At 40.5% G+C, this 11,955-nt stretch overlaps 1 protein-coding gene across 1 annotated transcript in view; it reads left to right on the top strand.

Moving 5' to 3' along the window:
- Positions 1–345: 345 nt before the first annotated feature.
- Positions 346–11,955, top strand: part of CDH18 (cadherin 18) — a 1,182,266-nt gene continuing 1,170,656 nt past the window's right edge. The window contains exon 1 of the mRNA XM_069730602.1: positions 346–1,135. The gene's annotated coding sequence lies outside the window, so the exon portion shown is untranslated. The remainder of the gene's footprint in view (positions 1,136–11,955) is intronic.

Below are 11,955 nucleotides of genomic sequence, written 5' to 3'. Positions count from 1 at the left end.
AGCAGGGCATGTTAAGAGTCGTACAGGGCACACAAAAAAATCTAATATTTTTTAAGATTATGTGTTCGGTATTTTTTTTTTAGATTTTTCTATCACTGCATTCAATATTTGTCTCTCTCCCTTGTATCGTTTTCACATATTTTGCTGTTATTTGTGTCCTTGCTTTGCTTATCAGCTGCCGCTCGCTTTCATTTCCTCTTGTCCCTTTTTATCTCCCTTAAGATGGATATTGTCTATGTACATTTAAAGCGAAGATAAAAAAAAAGCAGCGGTATAAGGTTAACAACTTAGATGAATCCAGCGAAGCTTTCAGCCAAACGGTCCTAGCTGATCTAGTAGTTCAATAGTATAGTGTGCACATATACGTACGGTGTCGTTACCCCCAGTGCATGGATGTGCACATTGGAAATATGGCTGTGGCTGCAACATGACACTTGATTAGCTGTGCCATTATGTTAGCACATCTTGTATGGTAATAATGGCTTTTATTGGAAACCGATTTACAAGGTACGACAGTCCATCAATTCAGGGTCGAAGGGTAAAAAAAGGACATTTGTCAGCCCCAATGTTGCTGGCAGTACGTGGGACTGTGGGAAACTGATGAATGATCCAGCAGCTGGAGAATTCGCAGCAGGGAGAACATAGGAAGATCAGATCTCAGCATCTTGTCACACATGTGCCTCCTCCTCAGCAGCTCAGCATCCCCCCTCTCCAGCCCACTCACAATCCTCATTCCTCATGCCCAGGACCTGAAATGCTGGACAGCGACACAGCTCGGCATCTCCTATGGCTTCTCCTCATCCCTAGGAGCCTGGATCACTGGCAGGAGTGAACACAATCCCAGAGCCTGCAAAGCAAGAAGAAGAAGCATAAAAGGGAATAAAAGCAAAGAAGAAGAAAGACTGCTAAGAAAGCAGAAGGGAGGAGGAGAAGAAGGAGGCAGGGCAGTGATCGCACCCAATGAGAGCAGCCCCGGCCAGCTGCAGCAGCTCAGCACACAGGCTCAGGCTTCTGGACCTGCACGGTGCTGGAGTCGCTTTCCTCTCTGAGGACATGAGGGCAGCTTTAAGAAACTCCAGATTATCTTCCTCCAAAGAATAAGTTCGCTGACAGCAGTTAGGGCAAGTCATCCAAGGTAAGAGACATAACCACCACTTCTTCATTTCGGGCAGGAGCCGTGACTGCAGCACCGGCTTCCTGTGGTCCTCTCCTGGAATGAATTGCATTGCTCTGTAGAATGTTGTCTTATGCCACGGTGAGGAGTTCTGTGCTTTCTGATTTGCCTTGTAATGGAGCAGAACCACATAAAGTATACCGACTAACCTGCCAGACTTGCTTCATTAGCAATTCCAGCCAGCAAAGGCAACTAATGCACTGCAAGAAGCCTTCCACAGCTTCCAGCAAAGCCCAGGTATTTTCTACGACATGGAACTAGGGAAACTGGCTTCTTGCTTTTCTGCTATCTAGCTAATATGGAATAAACTGCTGTCAGATGATAGCTATACAATGGGTAAACTTCACCAGTCGTGCATTGCCTTGTCAGGACTTGATATAGATGTGGAGGCAGGGGCAGCATCAGAGATTGCTCTGTTTGTTCATGCATTGAATGGTTTGTAGAAACTCTCAGCCATAGATGTGCTGTGTCTATAGATGGAACCATATGGTCCGCCGTGTGTATCGATTCCTCAAGCTGAATGCATAGCACACAGTATTATATATATATATATTTATTTTTTGGAATATTTTTTGTACTGTATATATATATATATATATATGTATATATATATATATATATATATATATATACATATATATATATATATATACAGTACAAAAAATATTCCAAAAAATAAATATATATATATGTATATATATATATATATGTATATAGCCATAGCTATAGTGTCTAATGTACTGTATATGTGGCATGTGTCTGCTCTGCATTCACAACGAGTAGTCTGCATATACATATACAATATATATGATGCTTTGGTATTTATCAACATGGATATTTATTTTGAATACTTGTGAACAAAAGAAAACCTATATTTCGACCGTATTATTTATATTTCGAAACTTAAGATCCACACGTCGATACTATAAAAGCATCAGAGGAATTGTAAATGGGGGAGGGCTGCCAGGTCTGTTTATGACTACATCAAACAGGACAGTACAGTGTCACGCCAAACTCTAGCCTGCCACCGTTCATTTCAATGTTTTATAAAGCGGATACAGCCGCACACAGGACACGTTTATCAGGATGATGCTTTCACATTTGGAAGCTATTGACCTATCAAATGTTATTGTCATGCAGATTCTATGCAGAAAAACAGCTGATCTACAGGGAAAGAATGCATATGACAATCGCAAGCTGATCCCCAATATCAGCATATTATGTGAGCCTGTAACGTGATCATTAATAGATGGGCTGGCAGACACAAATACACACTGGGGAATGAATAGCAAGAGATCCTTATGTTTTTGCGTAGTTGTAAATGGATCAACACTTGGTTTCACCTTAGCTGGAGCTTTTCCTCTTTTATTCCATATAGAAAAAAATTTGAAATCAAAATTTGAAAAAGGCAACAAAATCACACCCTTATAATCATACAAATGGAATGAAATGGTTATACGCTTACTGGGAAGGTCATTATTATTATTATATATGTATGTGGAAGGAATACTGCAATTTGAAACTGACATAATCCTGCCTCCTTTTAAAGACCTCCGACTGGTACAGTTGTGGGTGCTTGCGACAACCCATTTCATCTGGGATATGATTACCTCATAACCTTTCTCATAGGTTTTACATGGGAATTTCTAGCAACAGCAGGTAACTATTCTATTTTTCTTCCCAGGTAATGATGGGGATTACAAGATGTGCTTTCCTCTAAATGTCAGAACAAATCAAACATGAGTAGTTAGACCAGTAGCATTAAATCATATGGCTGTAAGGCCCAATTGAGTGTAACTAATGCATATGGAGGATTTGCATATACTATACATACACCTTCCTGCTTAGCACCAGCTTGTTTGATAGCTAGATACTTGTAGACTCACCAGCCAATGTACCTCTTAGCTAACACCTCCTAGTGGAGTGTCTTCTCTAGATTGGCCCTGTGAAAGCAGGTCAGTGCCTGGATTTAGATTACTGAAAAGGGAAAAATTATTAGTTCCCCCTGAATTTTGCTGGTCAGGTTTTGAAGCGTATAATTAGTATAACATATTCAGGGAACACTACAGTATATAAAGGGTGGATACACCATTGGTGCAATCTATGTGGCTGCACATGCGCAAAAAAGACCATTTCCATCTCCAAAAATGGAGAATCATATTGTGCAATATACATTATGATGAACTTTCATACTGCAAGGGCCCTTATATTGTTCCAGCACTGGACCCACTTCTGTCTGTGTCCACTCCAATATGTAAAATTATATATGTATATGCAGTTAAGTCCGTATATATTTGGACAGAGACAACATTTTTCTAATTTTGGTTATAGAGATTACCACAATGAATTTTAAACAAAACAATTCAGATGCAGTTGAAGTTCAGACTTTCAGCTTTCATTTGAGGGTATCCACATTAAAATTGGATGAAGGGTTTAGGAGTTTCAGCTCCTTAACATGTGCCACCCTGTTTTTAAAGGGACCAAAAGTAATTGGACAGATTCAATAATTTTAAATAAAATGTTCATTTTGAGTATTTAGTTGAAAACCCTTTGTTGTCAATGACTGCCTGAAGTCTTGAACTCATGGACATCACCAGACACTGTGTTTCCACCTTTTTGATGCTCTGCCAGGCCTTCACTGTGGTGTTTTTCAGTTGCTATTTGTTTGTGGGCCTTTCTGTCTGAAGTTTAGCCTTTAAAAAGTGAAATGCATGCTCAATTGGGTTGAGATCAGGTGACTGACTTGGCCATTCAAGAATATTCCACTTCTTTGCTTTAATAACCTCCTGGGTTGCTTTGGCTTTATGTTTTGGGTCATTGTCCATCTGTAGTATGAAACGACGACCAATCAGTTTGGCTGCATTTGGCTGGATCTGAGCACACAGTATGGCTCTGAATACCTCAGAATTCATTCCGCTGCTTCTGTCCTGTGTCACATCATCAATAAACACTAGTGACCCAGTGCCACTGGCAGCCATGCATGCCCAAGCCATCACACTGCCTCTGCCATGCTTTACAGATGATCTGGTATGCTTTGGATCATGAGCTCTACCACGCCTTCGCCATACGTTTCTCTTTCCATCATTGTGGTAGAGGTTGATCTTGGTTTCATCTGTCCAAAGAATGTTCTTCCAGAACTGTGTTGGCTTTTTTAGATGTTTTTTAGCAAAGTCCAGTCTAGCCTTTCTATTCTTGATGCTTATGAGTGGCTTGCACCGTGCAGTGAATCCTCTGTATTTACCTTCATGCAGTCTTCTCTTTATGGTAGATTTGGATACTGATACGCCTACCTCCTGGAGAGTGTTGTTCACTTGGTTGGCTGTTGTGAAGGGGTTTCTCTTCACCATGGTGATTATTCTGTGATCATCCACCACTGTTGTCTTCCGTGGGCGCCCAGGTCTTTTTGCATTGATGAGTTCACCAGTGCTTTCTTTCTTTCTCAGGATGTACCAAACTGTAGATTTTGCCACTCCTAATATTGTAGTAATTTCTCGGATGTTTTTTTTCTGTTTTTGCAGTTTAAGGATGGCTTGTTTCACCTGCATGGAGAGCTCCTTTTACCTCATGTTTACTTCACAGCAAAACTTTCCAAATGCAAGCACCACACCTCAAATCAACTCCAGGCCTTTATCTGCTTAATTGAGAATGACATAATGAAGGGATTGCCCACACCTCTCCATGAAATAGCCTTGGAGTCAACTGTCCAATTACTTTTGGTCCCTTTAAAAACAGGGTGGCACATGTTAAGGAGCTAAAACTCCTAAATTCTTCATTCAAATTAATGTGGATACCCTCAATTGAAAGCTGAAAGTTTGAACTTCAACTGCATCTGAATTGTTTTGTTTAAAATTCATTGTGGTAATGTCTATAACCAAAATTAGAAAAATCTTGCCTCCATCCAAATATATATGGACTTAACTGTATAGATATATATATATAATTGTCTAAGGGTCACTTTCGTCTGTCTGTCTATCTGTCTGTCTGTCTATCTGTCTGTCTGTCATGGATATTCATTGGTCGCCGCCTCCGTCTGTCATGGAAATCCAAGTTGCTGATTGGTCGTGGCAAACCAGCCACGACCAATTAACGACGGGCACAGTCTGGAAGAAAATGGACGCTCCTTACTCCCAGCAGTCAGTGCCCGGCGCCCGCATACTCCCCTCCAGTCATCGCTCACACAGGGTTAATGCCAGCAGTAATGGACCGCGTTATGCCGCGGGTAACGCACTCCATTACCGCTGCTATTAACCCTGTGTGTTCCCAACTTTTTACTATTGATGCTGCCTATGCGGCATCAATAGTAAAAAAATGTAATGTTAAATATAATTAAAAAAAAAAACCTTCTATTCTCACCCTCCATAGTCTGCCGAGCCACTCGCACCAGCCACCATCTTCCATTCCCCGCGAGACCGCTAAGTCATCTGGGTAGTTTCGCAATGCATCCTGGGAACGGAAGGTGGCGACAGCCGCGCGCATATCGCTGGAGCTTCGGTGGATCCCAGGGGGTGAGTATATAACTATTTTTTATTTTAATTATTCTTTTTAACAGGGATATGGTGCCCACACTGCTGCATACTACATGGGCTGTGTTAGATACCGCGTGGCTGCTATGTACTACATAGGCAGTGTTATATACTATGTGGGCTGTGTGATATACTCCGTGGGCTGTGCTATATACCGCGTGGGCTGTGCTATATATTACATGGCCACTGTTATATACTGCGTGGGCAGTGTTATATATTACGTGACTGGGCAATATACTACGTGGCTGGGCAATATACTATGTGGCTCTGTGCTGTATACTACGTGACTGGGCAATATACTACATAGCTGGGCAATATACTACGTGACTGGGCAATATACTACGTGGCTGTGCAATATACTACATGGCTGGGCAATATACTACGTAGCTGGGCAATATACTACGTGACTGGGCAATATACTACGTGGGCTGTGCAATATACTACATGGACATGCATATTCTAGAATACCCGATGCGTTAGAATTGGGCCGCAGTGTTATATACTATGTGGGCTGTGTTCTATACTGCGTGGGCTGCGCTATTTATTTTATGGCCACTGTTATATACTACGTGGACAGTGTTATATACTATGTGGCTGCTATATACTGCGTGGCCACTGTTATATATTGCGTGGCCTGTATTAACGCATCGGGTATTCTACAATATGTATGTATATAGCAGCCACATAGTATATAGCACAGGCCACGTATTATTTGTCTGCTATATACTACATGGCTCCTATATACTACGTGGCCTGTGCTATATACTATGTGGCTGCTATATACATACATAAATACATATTCTAGAATATCCGATGCATTAGAATCAGGCCACCATCTAGTATATATATATATATATATATATATATATATACAGTGCAGACCAAAGGTTTGAACACACCTTCTCGTTTAAAGATTTGTCTGTATTTTTATGACTATGAAAATTGTAAATTCACACTGAAGGCATCAAAACTATGAATTAACACATGTGGAATTATATACTTAACAAAAAAGTGTGAAAAAACTGAAAATATGTCTTATATTCTAGGCTCTTCAAAGTAGCCACTTTTTGCTTTGATGACTGCTTTGCACACTCTTGGCATTCTCTTGTTGAGCTTTAAGAGGTAGTCACCGGAAATGGTTTTCACTTCACAGGTGTGCCCTGTCAGGTTTAATAAGTGGGATTTCTTGCCTTATAAAATGGGGTTGGGACCATCAGTAGTGTTGTGCAGAAGTCTAGTGGATACACAGCTGATAGTCCTACTGAATAGACTGTTAGAATTTTTATTATGGCAAGAAAAAAGCAGCTAAGTAAAGAAAAATGAGCGTCCATCATTACTTTAAGAAATAAGGGTCAGTCAGTCCGAAAAATTTGGAAAACTTTTAAAGTGTCCTCAAGTGCAGTGGCAAAAACCATCAAGCGCTACAAAGAAACTGGCTCACATGAGGACCGCCACAGGAAAGGAAGACCAAGAGTCACCTCTGTTTCTGAGGATAAGTTTATCCGAGTCACCAGCCTCAGAAATCACAGGCTAACAGCAGCTCAGATTAGAGACCAGGTCAATGCCACACAGAGTTCTAGCAGCAGACACATCTCTACAGCTGTTAAGAGGAGATTTTGTGTAGCAGGCCTTCATGGTAAAATAGCTGCTAGGAAACCACTGCTAAGGACAGGCAACAAGCAGAAGAGACTTGTTTGGGCTAAAGAACACAAGGAATGGACATTAGACCAGTGGAAATCTGTGCTTTGTTCTGATGAGTCCAAATTTGAGATCTTTGGTTCCAACCACCGTGTCTTTGTGTGACGCAGAAAAGGTGAACGGATGGACTCTACATGCCTGGTTCCCACCGTGAAGCACGGAAGAGGTGTGATGGTGTGGGGGAGCTTTGCTGTTGACACTGTTGGGTGTTCAAAATTGAAGGCATAATGAACCAGCATGGCTACCACAGCATCTTGCAGCGGCATGCTATTCCATTTGGTTTGCGTTTAGTTGGACCATCATTTATTTTTCAACAGGACAATGACCCCAAACACACCTCCAGGCTGTGTAAGGGCTATTTGACCAAGAAAGAGAGTGATGAGGTTTGGGGTGAGCTGGACCGCAGAGTGAAGGCAAAAGCACCAACAAGAGCTAAGCATCTCTGGGAACTCCTTCAAGACTGTTGGAAAACCATTCCCGGTGACTACCTCTTGAAGCTGATCAAGAGAATGCCAAGAGTGTGCAAAGAAGTTATCAAAGCAAAAGGTGGCTACTTTGAAGATTATAGAATATAAGACATAATTTCAGTTGTTTCACACTTTTTTGTTAAGTATATATTTCCACATGTGTTAATTCATAGTTTTGATGCCTTCAGTGTGACAATTTTCATAGTCATGAAAATACAGAAAAATCTTTAAATGAGAAGGTGTGTCCAAACTTTTGGTCTGTACTGTATATATATTTATTACACTTTACAAGAATTACCTTCATTCATATTGGTTCCTGCCCAATTTAGGGCTCGCAGTATGAATATGCTTAATGGGAACCTGCCACCAGTGTTTGAGTATCTAAGCAAATACAACCACCTTTATCTTCTTCTTTACTGCAGGCCACATGTGCTGGAGCCGGAATAACATCTTTCCGCACATGCGTATTCGTGCCTCAGTAAGGCAGAGCAAACTGAACATGTGCAGGCGTGTGTTGCTGTGTGGATATCCTGCATGGATGAAAAAAGAGTCGGCATCCACATCATTCAGAAGGACAGCAATTAGAAACACTGAGGAGGCATAGATGCCACAACGATGACGCCCATTAGACTGAACCTTACTAATTTGCATACAATGTGGGACAAAATCAAATGGTATTTCTGAGGCTATACAGAGGGAGTCAGTAGAAGTACACTTTTTCCTTCTGTAATGGAGCAGATAAAGTGGTGGCATTTGTTTGGAAAGTCAAAAACTGATGGCAGGTTCCCTTTCATGCAGGGCCTAGGTGGCTGGTGTAAGTAGAATTTCATTATTAGCTACGTTTTAGGCCGAGCCTTTGCCACAACGTATTGTATCAGTTTTTTTGTGAAATACAGATGTAGCAACTGGCAGTATGACTATCAGTGCAGGAACTGATATACTGTAACATTGGTGCAACCTGTGTGGCTGCATAGGGGCCCAAGAGGTAAGGTGGAATTGTGTAATATAATTAGCTACTGTACTGCAAGTGGCCCATACAGTGTTCTTGCTCAGTTGCTTCTTCTGTCTGTGTTCACCAGTGCATTGGTGCACTACATTAATATAATAAAGTGCCCCTCCAATCTATGTTATTTGTGAAGCGCGAGAGCTCTCATTCATTGTTAATGATCAACACACTACATTATCATCATAGCTCACCACAGCCGTTATGCTTATAGCTGCTCTATCTGTAAAGTAATAACGTGCCTTATTTATCCCCTAATATGGCTGTCAAGATGCTAAAAATAATGGATTTATAGTATGTTAAGGAATCATGTTCGTCCAATGTTAGATGCTTAGAGTCCATGCATTCAGGAATACCACCTGCATGATGGGAGGACTATGTTCTTGAAATCAGAGAGCCGAACAAATCTCGGGACCACTCAAATTTGCTACAGTACCTGTCTATTAACAAGTTAGGCACTGTTCCAGTAAAAATATATTCATATATCTTTAAAGAAATTGAATGACAATTAAAACTAGATACTGACAAATATTTTTTTCTAATCTATTATTATTTTCTGATTTTGCATTTTTTATCCTATTTTCGACACAAGTAGTGCCAGCCACCTTGCCTAAGTTGCTGTTAAAATATTCCAATATCCTTCATGGCAGCCAAATAGATCCTAGGGAACAATACACTGTAGATGTTCATTAACTATGAACATTTTCAAGGCACGCGCGATACTGCAGAAAGTGGGAAGTCAGCTTCACTTATTGGGAATAGGAGATCATGTGTTTTTATATACCGTATTTTCTGGCGTATAAGATGACTGGGCGTATAAGACGACCCCCAACTTTTCCATATAAAATATGGAATTTGGGATATGCCCGCCGTATAAGACGGGGTCATCTTATACGCCCAGTAATCTTATACGGCGTGTGGTTCCCAGGGTCTGGAGGAGAGGAGACTCTCCTTCAGGCCCTGGGATCCATATTCATGTAAAAAATAAAGAATAAAAATAAAAACCAGCTAGCATCTCTCTCTGTTCCTTAGAATGAGTTCATGTGACCGCGACGTCACTTAAGGTCCTTCACTCACCGCATTCTAAGGAACAGAGGGAGACGCTAGCAGCGCTGTGATCCAGGGCCCGTCTGAGGGTGAGTATATCCATGTTTCTTATTTTTATTCTTTATTTTTTACATGAATATGGATCCCAGGGCCTGAAGGAGAGTCTCCTCTCCTCCAGACCCTGGGAACCACACGCAGAAATGCAGGATCGCTCCCTGCACACGCCGTACCCAGCGTATAAGACGACCCCCGACTTTTGGGACAATTTTTAGGGGTCAAAAAGTCATCTTATACGCCGGGAAATACGGTATATCTACAAAAAACCTTCTCACTCCCCAATGGGGGTGGTCTCTTTTTCATTTGTCCTTTCTCATTCTCGGGTCCTCTACCAGAGGTCTGGGAGTTTGAGGGTTCTGCGCAGGATCTTAGTTGTCCCCAGTATTACGGTTTTCTGGATAGAGAGTTCTGATGTTGATTCTGAGATCTGTTGTAGCCATTCTTCCAACTTAGGGGTCACTGTTCGAAGTGCTCCCATCACCACTGGAATCACGGTTGCCTTCACCTTCCACATCTTCTCCAGTTCTCCTTTAAGGCCCTGGTATTTCTCCAGCTTCTCATACTGCTTCTTTATGATGTTGCTATTATTTGGCACTGACACATTTATTATCAATCCTGTCTTCTGATCCTTGTCTACTGTCACAATGCCTGGTTGGTTAACTAACACCTGCTTATCTGTTTGGATCTTGAAGTCCCACAGGATTTAAGCCCTTTCATTCTCCATCACTTTTTCTAGGGTCTCCCATCTGGACTTAGGGGGACTTATCCCGCATGCTTGCATTTTGCATGCGGCCAGTATGTGTTGGACGGTTTCTGAAGTTTCTTTGCATATTCTGCACCTTGGGTCTTGTCTTGTGTGGTATATTCCTGCTTCTATTGATCTGGTAATTAGTGCTTGCTCTTGTGCCGTTATGTATATCCAGTATATAATACATAGATTTTCTCCTTCTTTGAGAATGAGATAACTTCTGAAACGTAATTTGTACAGAAAAGAAAGTGTCTGTCTATTAATAAGCTGCTGTTTTAAGAAAAAAAATCATTATTATAGATATTTATATGAAATTTTTCAAAAGTAATATTTTCAACATAAAAATGTCAATTTCGGAAGATACATTCCCTTTAACTCGTTCACAACCTATGATGTATGTATACGTCAAAGCTCGTGTCCATGCATTTCATATAACAGTTAAATCACCCCCTCTTGCTTAATTCAAAATAAGACAATAAAAAATACACATATTTGGTATTGTCACGTTCAGAAATGCCCAATCTGTCAAAATATTAAAAGAATTGATCAAATCGGTAAATGATATGAGGAAAAAAACTAAAACGCCAGATTTACAATTTTTTATACCCCGCAACATTGTAATAAAAGGCAATAACAGGCGATCTAAAGATTTTATCTAGCCCAAAATGGTATCAATAAAAATGTCAGCTCAGAGTGCAAGACATAAGTCCTCACTGACCCCCAAAACCAGAAAAACGGCTCTCGAAAAATGGCTCCATTTTTTTTAATACAAATCATGGATTTTTTTTCACCACATAAATAAAAAAGAACCTACATGTTTCGCATCTGTGTAATTACATGGAGAAACTCTTTCAATTCTTTTCCTGCTTTCCTGTACACCATATGGTAAAACCAATTGTACTGTTCAGATGTACAACTCATCCCACAAAAAAAAACAAGCCCTCACATTGCCACATTGACAAAAAGATAAAAAAGTTATAGCTCTGGGAAGAAGAGGAGCAAAAAACAAAAATGCGGAAACATAAAATTCCAAGGTCGTGAAAGGGTTCAAAAAGGCTACTAATGCCCTTCCAGATAGTTACACTTCAGACATTTTGTTTTCAACATTTTTATGGTATTCGAATGAAGATTTTTTTTCATTTCCAGATGCTATGTTATTCCAAAAAATTAATAGGTATTTGGAAGAGAATATTCAAAATTAGATGTGAATGAATTGGTAATGTTTATTGATTTTTTGC

The sequence above is a fragment of the Ranitomeya imitator genome, chromosome 6 (assembly GCF_032444005.1).
Source record: "Ranitomeya imitator isolate aRanImi1 chromosome 6, aRanImi1.pri, whole genome shotgun sequence".
Classification (NCBI taxonomy): domain Eukaryota; kingdom Metazoa; phylum Chordata; class Amphibia; order Anura; family Dendrobatidae; genus Ranitomeya; species Ranitomeya imitator.
The sequence above is the reverse complement of the archived record's forward strand: the minus strand, read 5'-3'. Positions and strand labels throughout refer to the sequence as shown.